The following is a 17,960-nucleotide window of genomic DNA, read 5'->3' on the forward strand; positions in this document are numbered from 1 at the left end:
TTATACACTGAAATTGTGTGTTGAATCTAAAAATGTGGGCTTTGTAGTTTTTTATGTTATTTCATAGTAATTATTATTCACCAAGAAATTGTTATCTTGGAATGTTATGTCTTACAGGGAAAAAAAAAGACTCTTTTCAATTGCATTATAATCAAACCTATAACCATGTCATTTTAAGTTCTGCCATTTATGAACAGTCATTATTTTATTCTGATGCATTTGCAAATATGCTACATCCTTAGAAAGATCCATGAAAAGGACTCTGACTTACTCTAAAAGTACAGGTTTCTAAGCAGATCATATCTTCAAAATAGACAAAGATTTATAAAACTCTAAGAAATAACTGGAATCAAGAAATTACTGAAATAATTAGAATAAACAAAAACTGATTATATGCGACTGAATGAACTGAGAATAATATTTTTATGACTTTGTTCAAAACGTTGCTTATTTTTAAAAATAAGGAAGCTTATTTTTTCCCTAGAGCAATTTGGTAAATTATACCCTCATAAGCAATATTGAGGCATTTATATTTTTCTCCCTACCTAATTCTTCCAGAATTAGGCAACTCTTAATGTTTTATTATTTTCATAGCAATATGTTTGTTTGCATGAATCCAATAAGAACTTGTTTTCTTCATAATAGGACACATAAAACCAATTTCCAATTGTGGTTTTATTAACCAAGACTTGACTGGAATGGCATGTTTGAGAGAGACATGCCTGGACTCTGGATGTCACCAGAAAGCTTTAGGAATGCATGGTTCATGGCAGTCTTTCCACGTAAGGAATAAAGGTTGCTTTCCTGGGAGATGGCAAAGAAAGAACCTCAAGACTTTTTGGGGGACCTCGAACTTGAGAAATTCACCCAAATCTATAGGTATTGCAGGAAAAGCCTGATGGCAACTATGTGGCAACTTCTTTGCCCTGAGGTGCTAGTTAAAGCTCAATCTGGAGATTTCTTATTATATTCCAGCAAAGCAGATTTAGGAAAGCCTATGTGATCAATTATTGTTCTTGTTATATTTATGCAAATCATCAGGTCAAATTGAAAGTGGGCTTAATACAGTAAATAGTCTTGATCTGGCTATCCTATCCTATATAATAAAACCCTAATGTGCAAATCAACTGAACAGGGGAACAACAGACAGTACGAACAGTCATTATGATGCGCACTGACCACCAAGGGGCAGACACACAATGCAGGAGCTGCCCCCTGGTGGTCAGTGTGCTCCCACAGTGGGAGTGCTGCTCAGCCAGAAGCCGGGCTCACGGCTGGCAAGCGCAGCAGTGGTGGCGGAAGCCTCTCCTGCCTCTGCGGAAGCACTAAGGAACAGAGAGCCGAGTGGTAAGGAGCAACAAGCACGAGAGCAGTAAGGAGCAAGGGATCCCTGACTGAGAGAGGGTGCAGACCGGACTGAGGAACGCCCCCCACCCTCTCCAGTGCACAAATTTTGTGCACCAGGCCCCTAGTCTTTATTTTAGGGAGAAAATTGTATTTCAATACAATCTATAATACACAATTGCAGATATAAAACTCTAGTTAAAGTTTTATTTTTCACCTATAAACTGAACTTGACCCTGAATTTTTCTGGTTCCCTTAAATATTTGGCTACAACTCTCCAAACTTATGTTTCATTTTTTTCCCCATCCTTTAACTTGGAATCATTGAGAACTACTAATGCAGTGTCAACCATATAAAATTGAACTGAGCACCTGATGACATCACCAGAGATGTTTAAACTACATATAAAGATGATCTATCAGCCCAGCTGGTATGGATCAGTGGTTGAGCATCAACCTAAGAACCAGTAGGCCAGGGTTCGATTCCCAGTGAGGGCACATGCCCAGGTTGCAGGCTTGATCCCCAATAGGGGGCATACAGGAGGCAGCCGATTAATGATTCTCATCATTGATGTTTCTATCTCTTTCTCCCTCTCCTTCCCTCTCTGAAATCAATCAAAATATGAAAAAAAAAAAAGTTCTATCAGATTGTCACTGCTTGCTTTCATTCCAGCAAAAGAAACTTTAACCCTCCTCAACTGACAGTCTTATAGACTCAGAAACTGGTTTATAATTTGCTGTGATCATTAACATTTATATTTTTCTTTGGTTTTCAATACTCCTTTTTTAAAAATAATTATATTTTATTGATTTTTTACAGAGAGGAAGAGAGAGGGATAGAGAGTTAGAAACATCAATGAGAGAGAAACATCGATCAGCTGCCTCTTGCACACCCCCTACTGGGGATGTGCCCGCAACCAAGGTACATGCCCTTGACCGGAATCGAACCTGGAACCCTTGAGTCCGCAGGCCGATGCTCTATCCACTGAGCCAAACCAGTTTCAGCTGTTTTCAATACTCCTTATTAAATACCCGATTGCTTGTTTACACAATGTAGGTCTCACTTTGGAAGCCCATCTGCATCACCACTTCCTCAAGTAAGATTCAACAATGTAACTGAACTGACTTATTTTCAGGACTAAATAAATGAGTTAATGAAATATGAAGCAATCTACCAACTTCGTTTCTGGAACAACACAGTAATTCCATATAAGAGGATGATGCTTTGGGAATTCCAGCCTAGCCCTACTTTGGAAGAATCAGCTAATGGCCTCCGAGTTCCCATCTCAAATCCCATTCCCTCATCTTCTTTAGATCAGGCAGGAGGAGACTTCCATAGTCTCTACAGGCAAGGTCCATAGCCCTTGTCAGCAGGAAGCAGTTACTGAAGACAGATGGTCCTCCTTCATCACCACTAAAAGATTTCAGGGATGGACACATAGTTAAGCAGCCAAACAGTTTACAGTCATCTAATAAACTGCAAAACCCTAATTCTTACTTTTGCTCCTCTATAGAAAATGTAGATTTCCCCCCTCTAGCTTCTTTCAAAATCATCTGCATGTTTGATTTTCTGCAGTTTGAATGTGATATGCCTACTTGAAGTTTTTTGGGTACATATCCTCCTTGGTATTCTCTGAATTTCTTGGATCTGTGGTTTGAAATCTGACATTAATTTGGGGAAATTCTCAGTCATTATTACATCAAATAACTCTTTTGTTCCCTTTTCTCTTTCTTCTCCTTCTGGTATTCTTGCTATGCATATGTTACACTTTCTGTAGTTGTCCTACAGTCCTTGGATTTTTTTTTACTGTTTGTTTGTTTTTCCTCAGTCTTCTTACTCATTGCTTTTCAGTTTGGGAAGTTTCTATTGATATATCTTCAAGCACAGATATATTCTTTCCTCAGCTGTGTCCTGTCTACCAAGGAGACCGTAAAAGACCTTCTTAATTTCTATTACAGTGTTTTTAATATCTAGCATTTCTTCTTGATTTTTTCTTGGCATTTCCATCTCTCTAACTTACATTATCTACCTGTTCTTCCATGTTTTCTATTTCTTCCTTTAGAGCCATTGGCATATTAATCATAGTTGTTTTAAATTCCTGGTTTAATAATTCTAATATCCCTACCACATCTGAGTCTGATTCTGATGCTGATGCTTTCTCTGTCTCTTTAAAAACTGTTCTTTTGCTAAATGCTTTGTAATATTTCTTGTTGTTATTGGAAGCCAGATATAATGCACTGAGTAAAACAGACTGAAGCAAATAGGTATTTAGTAATGAGGGGAGAAGTTTCTATAGTCTATAAGTAGGTCTCAGTCTTTTAGTGAGCCTGTGCTCCCAGGCTGTGAACTTAACAAGTTCTGTACAGTCTCCCATCCACTCCTATCCCCCCACAGTTAAGAGGAACAAGATGCTTGAACTGGCTAGAGTTTAGTGCTTCCCTTTCTCCAGGTCAGTTAGGCTCTGAAAACACCCTAATAGGTTAAGCCTGGTAAAATACTTTCTCCTGATGGTAGACCTTATTAAGAAAAAGAGAATGCCTTGGCATATTTCCAAATGGTTACTTTCGCTTCCCTCTACAGAAAGCACTAGAGTGTTTTTCTCTGATACTCAACTGTGAAGACCTGGAGGTAGAACCATGAAAGTGTGGCAGTCCCCCATTACTGGGTCCCCCTAGAGTTTTTAACCAATTACAGTTTAGGTTTTCCTACCCAATACTGGTTTCCTCTCCTGGGTTTCTGTTGGGGTAAGTTGTCATTCTCTGTATTCTCCTATCTCTCCAATTTGAGGGGCAGCAGTTTGCCTTTTGACCTCACTTCTCCGAGCAGACAAAAAGGGGCCACATGCTAACCCAAGCATGTCAAACTCACGGCCCGCGGGGCGCATGCGGCCCACAATGAATATTTTTGCGGTCCAGCCAATATAACAATATGTAAGAAATGTTTTAATAAAAATTTCGTACCTTAATTTTTACAATATCCTGTTATATGTAATTATTAATAACGAACTACAACATTCGCTAATGACTGATTCCTATAATCGTGTTGCATTCATTACCCTTAATGCGCCTTATGCCTACGTGCAGGCGCACCATTTCTCTCCACTAATACTAGCAGCAAATATTTTAGGAGCTGATTGCCACGTCATTAGTCTTGGACTGACTTGTTTGGTGTACACAACAGAAAATATTTCGCTTTCGGAGAACAAGAAAAATAGGTTTATTTGCATTACACCAGTGATGGCGAACCTATGACACGCGTGTCAGCACTGACACACGTAGCCATTTCTGATGACATGTGGCTGCTGAGGCGGCCGCATGCCGAGGATGAAACATTTGCTGCTCCTGAGGATGAAACATTTGCGAAATAATGTTTTTTCCTCAAAGTGACACACTACCCGAGTTATGCTCAGTTTTTTGGCAAAGTTTGACACACCAAGCTCAAAAGGTTGCCCATCACTGCATTACACTTACTAATTTGTGCAGTTATTCAGTGTCTGGTAAGTTAATGTGGAAGAAAAAATATTAATTGTTATTAAAATGTTCTATTATTTTATGTTAACGATTACTCATTTATTTCAGCCCTTTGTATTGAGCATGTTTCTACAGAAATAAACCTACGTTTCTATGAAAATTGAAGCTTTTGTTTCTATGTGGCCCACATAAATTTAAACCTTCTTTATTTGGCCCATGTTAGTTAGCCTTTGAGTTTGACATGCTTGTGCTAACCTGACTAACTCAGGGAAGGTCTACTTGGTGGCTTTGCAAACTCAAGAGACCTAAAGTAACCACAAAGGATGATCTGACATTAAAACCTTTTAATTAAAAAGTTTATAGTGGGTAGTCATGTCCTAGGCCAGTATCTTCCCTGACAAAGATCTACTTCGATCTTCACTGAGCCTTTTTGCATCTATGATAACATACCTGTGGAATGTCAGGGTAACTTGTAATTTTCCTTCTTCTGGGCCCCTCAGGACACAACAAATGGCGCCAAGGCGCAGACCAAGGCCACAAATTCCCTCATTGTTATTGTTATCGTGTTAATTGTTGACTGTTAACTATCCTGTGCCCACCTATGTAAAAGAAGCATGTGTCTATCATTTCACTTTTTATCCAATCCCAGAGGTTCCCCTCCCCACTCCCAATTTTGCTTTCTCCCACCTTCCTAATCTATCACCAATGGATTTCATGTAACCCACTTATATCTCCACCCTTGATAGTAACTTATAAAAACAGATGAAAACCACCATTCTCCAGAGCATTATCCCAATATGTTGACATTCTGTTTCCTGGCAATTGTCGACAGTTTGGTTCAAATAAACTCACAAAAATTCTTTACAGGTTTGAATGTTTTCTTACACTAACATATAATACACCTACGAAGATTTGTTGAGTTTTCAGTTTGTTCAGTTTCCTATTTGTTGTTAGAACAGAGTGATAACTTCTAAAAGCTCTTTACATGCTGAACCAAAAATCACACACACACACACACACACACACACACACACACACAAATAATCTCCATTTTCAATCTTTACCTTCACATTTACTGATAAAGTGATAACACTCTTATGAGATTAAAGAGAGGGGAAAAATGCAAATCTCAATTTGTCTCAATGGCATACAAATTGCCTAAAATATGATTAATCATAGTGTTTACCTTTATATAAAGCTAAAATGCAAATTATTAAGCAATACACTTCATTCTTTCTGAATCAATGAAAACATATGGACAATCAAATTTTGTAGAAATCATTATTATAAACTATTTTCTAAATAAACACCTAAATATTGTTTCCCTTAAGGACTTTAAAAAAATTTATCAGTATGTACTGCAATTCACTGATACCCTTACTGCTCAATTAATTTGCAGAAAAATAAAGCCTGTTTCTTAAGTCCTAAAATCCTATATAATAAAATGCTACTACGCAAATCGACCGAAGACGGGTCATTATGATGTGCACTGACCACCAGGGGGCAGACGCTCAATGCAGAAGCTTCCCCTGGTGATAAGTGCGCTCCCACAGGAGGAGCACCGCTCAGCCAGAAGCTGGGCTCATAGCTGGTGAGCGCAGCAGCGGTGGTGGGAGCCTCTCCCACCTCTGTGGCAGTCGGACATCCCCCTGAGGGCTCAAAGACTATGAGAGGGTGCAAGCCAGGCTGAGAGACCCCCCAATCCCCAAGTGCAAGAATTTCGTGCACCAGGCCTCTAGTAGCATTATAATCCCTTTTAAACAATTTAAATTTTAAGATTCTTCCTCTGGAGGAAAATCAGTAGAAAGAGAAAATCTGTATGTGAAATTTGACATTTGGGTGTCAAATTCCCAACATTTGCTATCATTGTGGAATAAACCTATGTCAAATTTAATATCCTTAGGAAATCTTCATCCACTGTAGAGTGCTATCTGTTCTTATAGCAAAAAAATACAGCTAAAATATTTTTGCAATATGACACTGTAAAACAGATGATTACTTTTTAAAAATGATTTTATTTTAATCCTACCAGAGGATATGTTTATTGATTTTAGAGAGAGAGGAAGAGAGAGAGAGAAACATTGATCAGTGCCTCCCAAACACGCTACAAACGGGATCAAACCCACAACCTAGGTATGTGACCAAAAATTGAACCCCCAATCTTTTTGGTACATGAGATGGCACTCCAACCAATTGAGCCACCAGCCAAGGCCAACTCATTGCTTTTTATGTTACTGACTTAAATTTTATTCAACTAAGTTTTAACTTACTTAATCAAAAGCATGCTGGTTAAATAAGATGAACACATCTAATTCACCTTAAGGAATTTAAAGAATGTTGCAAAATATGTCTTCAAACATTACAAGAATTTGAAAATGGCCAAACCCAAAGGAACTAATATTAGCATTAATTCACTTTACATATTTGAAATTTTTATTTTATTATTTCCACATCTATAATGCATTAGGTACAACAGACATTTCTGAGCCCTTTATACAGTGAACAGATGGTGAACCATTACAAAATTAGGAGTTAGGGTAACATCCTAAGGAATTATTAATAATCTTGCTCTACAGACTTGGACAATTTTCCCTACAAAGATAATGAGGAATTTGAGTGAGATACCTGGGAGATGATTTGGGAATGGTCACAAAAAGAAATGGGAAAAGTGACCACAGTAACAAGTGAAAGATTATATTAAAGCTCTTAGAAAAAAAAGATTAATCTGCTCAAAAAACAGATGTCAAATAATAAGGAAGATGGATGCTTGTGAAAGATAGAAAAGAATGCTCTAAAAGAAAAGTTCCACTCTTAATCTGCTAAATATAAAATATATTCCTAAAACCCCAAAACAAAGTCAATGTCTAAGTAAACCTGGGACTTAGTATTTGGCATAGTTTCTAGCTAAAATAATAACCAACAAAATGAATCCAATTATGTTAGTTCACAAGAGATAAAGAAAAAACGTCAAAAGCAAAAACCAAAAAAGACTTACTTAATCATGTCGGTGGTTACATATGCAAAAACAAACTATTCGGGTGAAAATGGCTACGTAAAAGAGACAAGGGAGCCTCGCAAATAGAACACAGAATGTAGTCCTGCTCCAAAAAAAGTCATAATGTTTAGAAAGTCAGTGTACCATTTCCAGAGCTGAAATAATGTAGTCTCAGTTGAATCTTTTGAGAAAGTGATAGAGCATTAACAAACAATACAGTGTTTTCTAAAGAGAAAAGGGATTTCTAACTTTTAAAAAGAGAACATTTTGATTTATTAACAAAGTTATTTCAATATTAACTGTGAAAAATGGCTTACCTTTCTTCTCCTAGAACATAAGAAGCTGACAAAACCACATGATATTTCCAAAGAAAGATATTATTGCTTGATCTGGTTCACTGAAATAATCAACTGTTCAAAATGAGACAAAAGAAAAGGGTAATATTAATTATCTATACTTATATATTTTCTTTGTTATTAACATGAAACATCTATACCAATAAAAGGGTAATATGCTAATTAGACCGGGAGACCTTCCTAATGTCCTTCCAGACAAAGCCATGGTGGCAGGGCCGAGGCAGAGGCAGTTAGGGGCGCACAGGCTAGGAAGGGAGGGCAGTTATGAGAGAGCAGGCTGGCAGTGGGGGGCAGTTGGGGGAGAGAAGGCCGACGGGAGGGGGGAGGGGCAGTTGGGGGCGAGCAGGCAGGCAGAGTGGTTAGGGGCAATCAGGAAGGCAGGAAGACGAGCAGTTGGGAGCCAGCAGTCCTGGATTGTGAAAGGGATGTCTGACTGCCCAGTGGGTTCGGGCCTAAACGGGCAGTCGGACATCCCTCAAGGGGTCCCAGATTGGAGAGGATACAGGCTGGGCTGAGGCACAACCCCCCTCTCCATGCACGAATTTTGTGCAACAGGCCTCTAGTCTATTAATAAAAGCCTAAGCAACCGTTACAGCAGAACAACTGGAACTACCAGTCGCTATGACGCACACTGACCACCAGGGGCAGATGCTCAACGCGGGAATAGCCCCCTGGTGTTCAGTGCACTCCCATAGGGGGAGTGGTCGCTCAGCCAAAAGCCGGGCTCACAGCTGGCGAGTGCAGCAGTGGTGGTGGGAGTCTCTCCTGCCTCCGCGGCAGTGCTAAGGAGCAGTGAGCCGAGCGGTAAGGAGCCTGCTGCTAAGAAGCAGCGAGCTGAGCAGTAAGGAGCAAGCAGGCAGGCAGTAAGGAGCGAGGGATCCTGCATTGCAAGAGGGATGTCCCCCAAGGGGTCCCGGACTGCGAGAGGGCGCAGGCCTGGCTGAGGGACATCCCCCCTCCTATGCACAAATTTTGTGCACCGGGCCTCTAGTACTATGTATCTCTTATAAAACGTGATAAGGCCATTCAAATGAGGTACTTGTCCCCAGATTTGAACTCTCCAGGGATAACTCCTTTGAAACAAAGACAGGAAAAATAATTAACTCTATTTAAACAATTCTTGATCACTCAATATCAACAGGTTATTTTTAATTTTAAAAGTTTTCTTTAATATTTACCATTATTACCCCACTTACATTTTTTTCCCTAAATAGGAATATGAATCAGGTAATACAAAAAGACCCCACTGTACTTTTTTTTTAAAAAAGGGTGGGGACAGGGTCCAGGACAGGAATATCCCAAACAGCTTCAAGGACAAAAAGTATGTTCCACACCAAATCATATTTACAGTTCCTCATCTAGAATTCAACTAACATATAACTGTAGCAATCAGCCAAGCTTAGCAAATTAAAATAACAGTAATTTTGACAGATTACCTTCTATAAATATTCAAATATGGACATTTATGTGCATGCAAGGGTCTCTGTATGCCAATCAAAATGCTTTGTATAGGATCCTAAAATTGAGCTTTCTTTTTCACCCTTCTTTTTTGTAGGAGTCCTCCAAATCCTTAACTTTCATTTTAACGCTTTTCACCTCAGCTAGCAAAGAGACCAATATTGCTCTATTTATAGCCTGAATTATTATCCATTGCCTGAATTAAAATTTTAAGGATAACAGTCATATAAAGCATCAATAGACAAAAAGAAAAGTGCCTAGAACCTTTGAAAATCTATCTGTAAACACAAAAGGAAAGACCCAGTAGTGGTGGAGGGAGGGGGCAGAGACAGGATCTTAAGGGATGGCAACTGAAAAAGATTAACTTTTTATTCATGGAATCAGATATGCCTTGGTATAATAAAATCCAAATGCAAAGAAAAATTAACAACTTCATAAATTTGAGCTACATTCAAAGTTCCATTAAGATAGATTACCATTTATTTGGCTCAAGACAAGAAGCTATATTTTGAAAACAAGTTTAAGTATATGAAAGTGTCAAAGAAGGGAAATAACAATTACAGTTTTAACTTCATGGGTTTAAACTTCATGGGTCTACTTATATGCATAATTTATTCAATAAATACTATAAATGTATATTCTCTTCCTTACGATTTTAATAACATTTTCTTTTCTCAAGATTACTTTATTGTAAGAATAAAATATATAATACATATAACGTATAAAATATGTGTCAATTAACTGGTTATTCTGTCAATAAGGCTTCCAGTCAACAGTAGATAAAGTTTTGGGGAGTAAAAAGTTATAAGCAGATTTCTGACTGCACTGAGGGTTAGGCACTCCAAACACCCACGCTGTTCAAAGGTCAACTGTAGAATGAAATTCAAACCAAATGCAATTTTTGAAATCCCCAGATAGCCCTTTTAATCAAGACAAGATATCTGATGCATGGATTTGCTCATTGTCCTTCTATCCTATCTCCTGTTAGTCAGTTTCCCTTAAACATATACACAATTACTGACACTCTGTATCTAGGACAGTATCATAATTATGTAAGAAAAGTCAACTTATTCAGAGGCGTATGCTGGACTATTCCCACCTGGAAAGAAACAACTGTTAACACCTCTACTGAGATTTATCAAAATATTTCTAGAAGGTTAGGTGGACTTATAAGAAACTCTTACTTTATGATCACTCACCAATCAACCACTCAAACCCAGGTCCAACAGTGATTTCAAGCCAGACCAGTGGTTCTCAAAGCAGGAAAGGGAGAAGAAAAGTCTGGTCTAGAGACCAATAACTTCAGACTTCTCTGAGAGCTTGTTAGAAATGCACAATCTCTGGCCTTATCCAGAGAAATATTTAATCAGAATATGCATTTTAACAAGATCTCCAAATAACTCATATACATATTAAAATTTGAGAAGCTCTTTAGGAAGAAGAATATTAGAATGAGAGAGAAGGTATAATATTCTGTTCAAAGAATAGTTCCCACTGCAGGCCCATGTTTGGCCAATAAGCAACCAATCTTTAACCTCTGATTTATAGCATCATTATTCCCGCCACAATTTTTTCTTTTTTCTTTTTTTTTTAAATAAAGTACCTTGAAACACAGAAGCTTCTCGAGACCCAGAGAAATGAGTATCTAATGATTAAATCTCAGGTCCTAAGAAATGCTGACAGAGTTGCCTTAGAGCAAGTGGTTCTGTCTCATGCTCCCAGATCACATTAACTAAACAAGTTAATTTTAAAATAATAATAATTCCTCTCATTCCAAATGCTAGACACTAAGAGCATGTGGGGTCCCAGTGGCTGAGAAAGAGACCAAAAAAAACCAAAAGCCTATACCTTCTTGTAAGCAGAGAGAAGAAGGCTGTATGTGCTGGTTATTCGACTACTGTCTCTCAGCTCCAAATTCACCCATAATACTCAGCTCAGTAATGCTAAAATTAGAAGTCTAGAAACCATTTTTCTCTTTTGCCAACTAGCTTTCTCATACTACCAATAAGGGTACTAGAAAGAGAAACTTGCTTTTCCCAGTCAGTATAGCTACAGCATAGGCCCTCAATCCCACTGACAGCTGTTGGTGACAGCCACCAGTGTTTTCTGACACTCACAGAAGTATCAGCAACATCCAGGCAGTAACCTCCTCCAGAGGTTTTGAGCTCCCAATCTACTCCAAGCTCTTCTTTGATCCCCCAGCCCTACAGGTGGTTGCTGCTTTCTATAATTGTTGTCTGTGTTACTCCAGTGTTCCTCTTTTGCTTTTTCAACCCTCCAACACCTATGAAACCCGCTGCCTATCCTAAATTTTGTTAGTGTACCTAGTGTGGATTGTTTCCCTATCCAGAGTCTTACTGATACATCATGGCTAGATGGAATAAAATTCAGCATGAACTTGATCCCTCTGGAAAACTGGTTTTCCAAAACATGACAGTCCATGAAAAAACTATTACTGCCACTCCCCCAAAATAGGTGCAAGATGGGAAAACAGATGCAAGAAGTACAGTTGGGAAAGAAGGAAGAGGGAACACAATCTAAGAAAGTAATACAGGCAGTCTCCGGTTACAGTTCGACGTACGTCATTTCGTGGTTACCTCGCCATCTCCCATTTATTTATATATAAAAAAAAAAAGTTCCGTCATTTCGACATATGTACATATGTGCTTTATGTTTTTTATTATTTATTTACCACAAGTAAAGGTCAGGAATTTTTATCTTTCTTTTATTTTTTTTTTACTGTTTCACTTCATTACTGCTGTGTATGTACTCCATGTGAGTGACGTAGGTGCTTATGTAGGTTCTGACTTACGGCGAAAATCGCGTTATGTCGCGCACTATAGGGACGGATCTCCAAAGTAACCTGAGGACCTACTGTATAATGAAACAAATACCACAGTAGAAAGATATTTTAGCCCCAAAAACATAAATAAAGGGCAAATAAAAAGTCTGAAACAAATGTTTCCCCCTTAAGTAGTACAAATCAGAGTTTGAAAAGTAGAAGGAACTTTATTCTTCTGCCTCTGCCATTGTTCAGTTTTGTTAAAGCAATTTTATATTGAGTTTGAATTACTTTCAGGAAGGTATTGAGAAATTAGGGAAGAATTCAAAGATCTCAAAAATGATGAAAGCAATAGGAAATAGAATCTATGAAGAAAGGTTCAAGGAGTCATACTTTTTAGTCCAGTTTAGTGTAAAGAAAATTTCAAGGCAACAAAATAACTGCCAACCAGTTTAAGAGTTCTGACCAGCTCGGCTTCATCATTCCTACAAGTGTTTAAAATGATAGAAGGTAAAGTAAATAAATATAAAATGGAGCTTCTTAGCTTACTGACTCTCCTTCAAAGCTCTCCTTCAAAGCAGAGTTCTTCATGCTGTTTACACATAAGAATGACCTAGAATATTTTTTATAAAAACAACAATGATGATGATGGTGATGCTTAGAACATTAATGCCAGAGATCTGATTTAACTAGTCTCAGATAGAGCATAGGCATAGTTTAAAAATAAAAACAAAATATATCTAAGTGTTTATAATGTACTGAAATAAGGGTTGATAACCACTTGATGAAACATTCCATAACTACTCAAGGAATGGTAAGGACTAGCTATATCCAAATTTTCTGGAAAGCTTGTTAGAAGGCAGCATCTCAGGCCTATTCCAAAACCTCTGCTTAAGAATCTACACATTAATAAGATCGCCAAGTAATCTGTATGCACATTAAAATTTGAAAACACTGTTCTATTACAATTTGTAAAAGCTGTATCTGTGTGTGAGAGAGAGAGGAGTAAAAACTCCAGCCTAAAAATAACTTGCTACATAGAAATTTTTCTGAAGTTATAATTATTAAATTTTTATACTTTTAGAGTCTGAATATACTATTTTAGTGAATAAATAAACCAATATTTAATAATAACTATTATTTATTCAGTATGTAGTATTTGTAAGCATTGTTCTCTACAAAATGATTTAATCCTCAACACATGTCTGTAAAGTAGATAATTTTATAATCCCTGTTTTACAAATAAGGAAACTGAGGCACAAATTATATTTTTTAAAAATTTGCTCTAGATCACATAACTATTAAGTGGCAAAGTTGAGAACTGAACCTACTTATTCTTGTTTAAGAGCTTATACTCTTGGTTGGGTGGATGTGAACAAAGGGGTGGAGGGGGGAATGGGGACATTTGAAATAGTGTCAACAAAAATAAAGTTAAAAAAAAGAGTGTATACTCTTAATCACAAAATAATACTATCAATACCATCCCAAAGCATTCTGAAATCATTCAGGAAGAAAGTATAATTACTGGTAAAAAATGTTGTAAGAGTAAAGAAAAAAAATCAGTGTGTTTTCTTTGGTTAAAATATACAAACCAACAGAGTTCTAAAAGTGATATAATTGCATCAACACTGTTATGAAACTGTGGCCCACATTTAAAACAGAGAGGAACATGATCAAGAAGATAGTAACCCAGAAGGTTACTTATAACATGAACATTGTCAATATTTTGGGGTATGTGATGAACATACCAATAATGTTACATGAGATTACCCTATGGAAAAAACAATTTTAGTAATAACCACTCTGTTATCTACATTTGAAAATAATTGAAATGTCATATTAGGAGATAGTCTCCTCAATGCCTCCCCTCCTTAATTCACCCCTACAGTAAATGCTCATACTACAACCCTCACCCCCACAGAAAATTAAAGTACATAAGGCTATGATTATTTTTCACAATAAAACAGGAATGATGTAAATTTAGTCTGGTTTTTCTCCTCTTCTGTATCCCACTGCTCCTAACTTTGAAAAAAGTTCAATCTGCCTCTGTCATTATTGAAACAAAATGTCCAGTCCCAGTAAGACCCAAATGTTACTTCTGAAAATCATAGAAACACCTTTGATTTTTAAATGATTTTAGAGAGAGAAATGGAGAGAGAGAAACATTGATGTGAGAGAGAAACATAGATCAGTTGCCTCCCACATGCGCCCCAACCTGGGATTGCACCTGCCACCTTTTGGGGTACTGAACGAATCCAATCTACTGGGTCACACCAGCCAGAGCTTGAAGACACCTTTTAAAGGAGAAGTCAGACAGAGGCTGTCAGTAAAAGACCTACTAGAAAGTTTTAATAATTCATGTGAATTCTAAATAGCACAATAGAATAGCCAAAGTGCCCAGAGATAAATAATATTATTATACTGGCAAATGGAATGAGTTTAAAATATGCAAAAGTATATCCTATGAGTATTTAAAGCAGAGCAACAATTTCTAAGATGTTTTAGCTTCATTCAGTCCAAGTTTGCTCCTTAAAAAAGTGTATAATACCCTTTCATTAACAATGACAAAACCCTGATGACCTAGTTTCTGAGAATGAAAAGAACTACAGATATTAAAAATAGAGTGTCTTAACCCATAAGAGTTATTAAAGTGGATGCTGGAGACAAAAAGATTTGGGAGCTAAAAATACCAATGCAAAGATTCACTAAAGCCCAGCCAGTATGGCTCAAGTGGTTGAGCATGGATCTATGAACCAGGAGGTCATGGTTCGATTCCCGGTCAGGGCACATGCCCAGGTTGCAGGCTCAATCCCCAGTAGGGGCAGTGCAGGAAACAACCAATCAATGATTCTCTCTCATCATTGTTTCTCTCTCTCTCTCTCCCTCTCCCTTCCTCTCTTTGAAATCAGTAAAAACATATTTAAAAATTCTGAGAAGTAACACTGTAAAATTCTGTTTAGAATCCAAGTTATGTTATTATAGCCCCTAATCAATATTCAGCATAACTAGCATCTGCAAAAGAAATGGTAATTAACTGGGACAGGGAGATTGGCCACAAACCTTGCTCTTAGCCACAATTCTCCATAACCCTTATACCCAATCCTTGACTAATGAACTGAAAACCAGACCTTAGAATAACATCCACATCCCTGGAACACAAAGCTACAGGAAAGGAGAGTGAGGAGAGTACTAACATGAATGTGTATTTAACTTCTGATTTATTATAAAAGAACTTGCTCCAAAAATTAAGAGACTTACCAAATTTGTTTTTAGACAAAAGTTAATAGCATTTTCTAATAGGCAATTTCCTACTGGGGTAAAATGTGAAAGAAAAAAAAAAATTTAAAGAGATGAAAGGTTTTGCAAATAATTCCAGTGAACTTGTAATGTCAACATTACCTCAAATTTAGATTGAAAAACTCTTTTCCCTAAAATTAGTTTTAGCAGATGCCTCAGCCTTGATAAAAATCGCTAACCTGTGTTTGGAATATACCTATACCTATAAAATTCAACACAGAAACAAACTGATAAAAATCACTTAACTGTATAGTAGGAGAACTAAAAGGTTCTGGAAACTTTAACAAAGAGTCACATATAATCATCAAATCTGCAAAAAGTTAAAACACATGGCAATCCAGTTTCGGGCATCCTAAGCTTATCAAAACTTTTACAACTAAATTTGGGTTATTTGGGGTGAGGGAAAGAGATCTGAAAGAGGAGTGAGGCGACTTTAAAAACCACTATTTTGACTAAATCTGCAGCTGTAATTACAGCTGTTCTGAAGCTTTTCTTAGAACTGTCCAAATATATTTTTTAAATCATAATAACCAACAGTGGCTTTAATAAATTGAAGAACTTAATAGGATGACTTCTTCATAGTTAAAAGCTATTTTTAGCTATATAATTAATTAATATTCTATTGTTTTTGCTCTGCAACTAATAGATGAGAATTGTCATATAAATGCAAAAAGCATTCTCAGCTTTCTTGGGTTTTGGAGTTCTTAATTTTTTAACACTAAAAATGTACATTAGAAAAGATGCTGCATTTCTTTGCTTTGGCATTTTTGCAGAAGTTCACATCTGTGGACAAAAGAGGACACTTGCTAACCTCAGAAGCTCAGGGAAGGCCTGCATGGCAGTATTACAAACTCAAAGACCTAAAGTAACCACAAAGGATGGTCTGAAATTTAAAAATTAACTAAAAGCAGTTATGGTGGACAGTCACTTCCCAGGTAGGTATCTTCCCTGAACAAGGTCAATCTTTACCTTAACTGAGCCTATTGTCTTTTTGCATCTAAGATAAAATATCTGTGTAATGTCAGTGTAACTTCCCTCCCCCCCCCTTGCTCCCCCCCCTACTCCTGGGACACACCAAACAGGACAGAGACCATAAATTCCTTCATTGTTATTTTTATCATGTTAATTGTTGACTGTTAACTATCCTGTATCCACCTGAGTAAAAGAAGTATGTCTATCAATTTATTTTTAAAAATATATATTTTAGTGATTTTTTTTTACAGAGAGGAAGGGAGAGGAATAGGGAGTTAGAAACATCGATGAGAGAGAAACATCGATCAGCTGCCTCCTGCACATCCCCTACTGGGGTTGTGCCCACAACCAAGGTACATGCCTTTGACTGGAATCGAACCTGGGACCCTTCAGTCTGCAGGCCGACACTGTATCCACTGAGCCAAACCAGTTAGGGCTATCATTTTATTTTTTATCCAATCCCAGAGGTTTCCCCACTTTGCTTTCTCCCACCTCCCTAATCTATCACCAATGGATTTCATGTAACCCACTTACGTCTGCTCTTTTGAATGTAATGTATAAAACAAGGTGAAAAACTGCCATTCTCCAGAGTATTATTTCAATACATTGAGATTCTGCTTCCTGGCAATTGTCAACAGTTTGGCTCAAATAAACCCACAAAAATTCTTTACAGGTTTGAATGTTTTTATGTTAACACATTTTATATTGATGTTTCTATCTCCCTCTCCCTTTCTCTCTGAAATCAATAAAAAGATATATTTTTTAAAAGTACCATAGAAAGAGAGAAACCAAGATGGTGGCAAAGGTAAACAACTAAACTGCCACCTCGCACAACAATTTCAAAACTACAACTAAAAGACAAAACGTCTACCACCCAGATCCACAGGAAAGCTGGCTGAGTGAATGATTTACAACTAAGAAGGAAAGAGAAAGGAGCACTAACGCTGAAAAGCTGAGGTACGGAGGCGCGCAATTCGGGCTGGTGGCAGGCGACTGGGCGTGCAGCTTTTTTTCAACCTGAAGGGAGACAAGCTCCCAATCACTCTGAAATCCATTTTCTGGGGACATGCGGGGGACCCAGACGCCTACGGGGAGAAGCTGGACTCTCGGCCATCGGGTCGGAAAGCGAGAGTGATTTTTTTGAAGAGGTGCACCCAGCAATCATTGTTTACTGAGCTGGAGCGCAGGACGCAGGGACTTGGAAACGAGGAAAGGTGGAGACTGCTGACGGCAGCCATCGCCGTTTGCCACGCCCTAGCCTAGTGACGCCCTGAGACCCCACCCTG

The 17,960-nt window shown here is 37.8% G+C and overlaps 1 protein-coding gene across 2 annotated transcripts in view; it reads right to left on the minus strand.

Annotated features, from left to right (window-relative positions):
• FUT8 (fucosyltransferase 8) overlaps positions 1 to 17,960 on the minus strand; it is a 214,005-nt gene that overhangs the window by 149,519 nt on the left and 46,526 nt on the right. For both annotated transcript variants that reach the window (XM_028141574.2, XM_028141569.2), the window contains exon 3: positions 8,127 to 8,219. The gene's annotated coding sequence lies outside the window, so the exon portion shown is untranslated. The remainder of the gene's footprint in view (positions 1 to 8,126; positions 8,220 to 17,960) is intronic.

The sequence above is a fragment of the Eptesicus fuscus genome, chromosome 5 (assembly GCF_027574615.1).
Source record: "Eptesicus fuscus isolate TK198812 chromosome 5, DD_ASM_mEF_20220401, whole genome shotgun sequence".
Lineage (NCBI taxonomy): Eukaryota > Metazoa > Chordata > Mammalia > Chiroptera > Vespertilionidae > Eptesicus > Eptesicus fuscus.